Raw genomic sequence first — 3,189 nt, 5'->3', positions numbered from 1 at the left:
GTCTAAAGTTAAAGGCACAGTACATTAACAAACACATGATCCTCAGTCACAAAATTATGGATGCAGTTTGGGATGGGGATAGGCATGAGGGGAGTTAATCCAAAGTACGGCAAGAAAGTCTTCAAATCATCTTCTGAACAGGGCTGCTGATTGTTCCTTTCATTTCTTCTTGTGACCTTGAGCGCCCTTAAAAAAATTTTCAGTGGAGAATCACAGCTGATAACATGCTGCGAGGTCTTGAAGCTACACAAGGTATAGTTTGGTTAAGTTACATGTGGTTTCCACATCAGCCTGTTTGGCAGGGTAAGGTACTGCCAAGCAGGCTCAGTTGCCCCACCAGCCAGCCCCTGGGCGTTGTACTTTCCTCCGTATCCATCACTGTTGTACAAGCCTCCGTAGCCACCTCCGCCAAATCCTCTGCTGCTGCCATGGCCACCTCCACCACTATAACTGCTGCTTGCACGGCTGCTGCTGAAGCTAGAACTGCCAGCACTACTACTTTGTCAGTAGTCTCTGGCACCAAACCCTCCACCGAATCTACAAGTCTCTCAACGGCCACAGCTATTACTCTTGTAGGGTGTTCAAAAGCCATGCTTTCTAGCCAAGACAGCACTTCTTGCTTTGCTTCCACAAGAAGATCCAGCAAATCCTTAGTAATATCTGTGTTCCTTTCATTAAAGAATGAGGTGGCAAGGCCAGGGTTTGCTACAGTCTTATATGGCCAATTCCATGGATTTATTCTTCAGTATCACTTGGTACGTTAAAATTGATGACATGTTTCACATTTAAAATTTGAAAGTCCTCTTAGTGCTACGTCAGCAGCCACTAGAAAGGGGCTTTTCCTGAGCATAACTGATGCAGGGCTTCATCTCTATCTCTTTGAGAGCAATCTCCATGGATACTGGTACAAATATATCCTTCATGGTAAGAGAAATCCTCCAGAGAATCCACACCCATTGGTCTCCACAAACACTAAGGTCAGTAAATCCTTGCCTGTTGCTTTCAGAAGATCAAGAAGAAATGACTGTTTATCTAGTTCTTCCACTCAAACTACTTGCTGTGTGATATTTTCAGAAGTAGAGCCAACTCTTCCTACAGCAAGAAAGATGTATTGATCTAAAAAATCATGAGCCAGCATCTGTATTTCCTTAGGAAAAGTGGCACTGAACATCATAGTGTGCGGACACCTTTTGGAGGCATGGTATCTTGCTCAACAGTTCTACGCATCTGAGGTTCAAACCCCATATCCAACATTCTATTAGCTTTGCCTAACACAAAGTACTTGCAGAAGTCTAGTCCAATCTTTCCTCTTTCCATCATATCCACAAGACGTCCTGGAGTAGCTACTAACAAGTGGCATCCACGTTCTAAGTCTTGAATCTTGAATCTGCTGACCAATATCAGCACCCCCATAAACCACACAAGGATGAACTCTAGGCTGGTATGAGAATTGTCTGGCTCCATCATAGACCTGTACCACCAACTCTGGTTGGTGCCAACATCAAGGAGATTGGGTGTTGTTCACAGTGCCCATATCGCCCATCTTCCTTCAGGGCCCTCAAAGCCTCGCCTGGACCATCTGAATAACTCTGACTCAAGACGGGCAATAGAAACACTGCAGCCTTTCCAGACCCTGTTTGGGCACAAGCCATAAGGTCTCTTTTCTCTTTGATGATAGGAGCAGCATGCTTCTGCCCTGGAGTTGGGCGAGCATAGCCAGTAAGCTCAGTGTTTCCCATAATAATTTCTCCCATCTCCACATCACCGAAACTTTCCCTGTGTGGGGGACAGTTGTTGCCTATTGCCTCAACTGGGATGGCATCCATCATATTTCTCACAGTTAATCCCAGCAATGCCTCCAGAAAACAGTTCTTGTTCCAAGCGTTCACTTGGTGGGAGTGGTTTTGGCCAGTCATCTTCATCCAATTTGTCACACAAGCAACTGTTTCCACCATGTTCAAATTTGTCAAAGCCACTCCTGTCTCCACGGCTGCCAATGCCATCGTAGTCACCCCATTCATGATCACCAAATCTTTGCCTTGATCCACTCCCACAATCCCTGAAGAAACGAGGCTTCCCTCTTTAATCATGAAGAGATCCAAAACTGCTGTGTGCACCCTTATCTTCACTAGAACTCCTCCCTGAGCAGTCCTTGTCATAGTAGCCTCCAGTAGCTTCCCTGTTCCTTAAGTGTGGAGCAATGTACCACCCTTTTCTGGCCGTCCTGCCTCCGGTCTGATTACCTGAAGAGTTCAGGTCTAGGCCAGCAAGCTGCTGGTCCAGCTTGAGTGCATTTTTTATTGCCACATGACTCATCCCTGGAGAATACGGAGAACTTGGGAGTCTTTGCTGCTGAATGAGCGTGCCTGATTCACCATAAAGGCCTCTCACAGAGGAACTGTACCCCTCAAAAAAAAATTAAATGCTAACAAGTGTAGTGCTTCCTCTTCTACCATGTGACTATTCTACAAGGAATTTATGTTATGACTTAGGTTTAGGGATAGAAAAGAGAAAGGAGCCTGTCTTGGTTACTTTTCCTGGGACAAAATATCTAACATCCAAAGTTAAGGCAGGAAAGGTTTATTTAGCTCACAGTTTGTGGAGGTTTCAGTCCATACTCGGCCAGCTCCAAGGCAGAGCAGCACACAGCAGAGGGCAGCAGCTCACGGCGGCAGAAGACAGCAAAGCGCAAAGGGGGGAGTGCAGCTTCAGCTGCAAGCAAGCCTCTCTCCCCTCCTTACATTGTATGCAGGTTGCCCCCCCCAGGACATGGTGACACTCACACCCATAATTCTCTCATTGGAGCATGAGTTAACCACAGACTATAGAAGCCACCCCATTGAGGCTTGTGGGGGAGACAACTACATATAAACCATAACACAGCACTTCTCAAAAGAAAGTCAGTTTTTTGTACAAACTTTCTTTTGTGCTTAACTGTGGCTCACAGGGCTCTTTGTCTGGTTTATTCAGGCAGTAATACTCGCTCTCACTAACCTAGAAAACATTGGCTTCCCGTAGCATTCATGCATCCTCTTGGCGTCTGGGCCTCTCTGGTCCATTGTACTTGTGTAACTTTCTCTGTTTGCTACGCGGCTCTCAGAGACAGCACAGCAATTGCTTTCCTTTTTTGACTGCTTGGAAGTTCCATGTTGTGACAGGCTATATTCCATACCTCAGTCACAAGAAAGT

The 3,189-nt window shown here is 45.9% G+C and overlaps 1 pseudogene; it reads right to left on the bottom strand.

Annotated features, from left to right (window-relative positions):
• Window positions 1-324: 324 nt before the first annotated feature.
• Window positions 325-2,316, bottom strand: LOC111813618 (annotated as a pseudogene).
• Between the last annotated feature and the right edge of the window lie 873 nt (window positions 2,317-3,189).

The sequence above is a fragment of the Octodon degus genome, unplaced genomic scaffold, assembly GCF_000260255.1.
Source record: "Octodon degus isolate 3935 unplaced genomic scaffold, OctDeg1.0 scaffold00205, whole genome shotgun sequence".
In the NCBI taxonomy this organism is placed as follows: domain Eukaryota; kingdom Metazoa; phylum Chordata; class Mammalia; order Rodentia; family Octodontidae; genus Octodon; species Octodon degus.
This window is presented reverse-complemented; position numbering and strand designations above follow the sequence as displayed.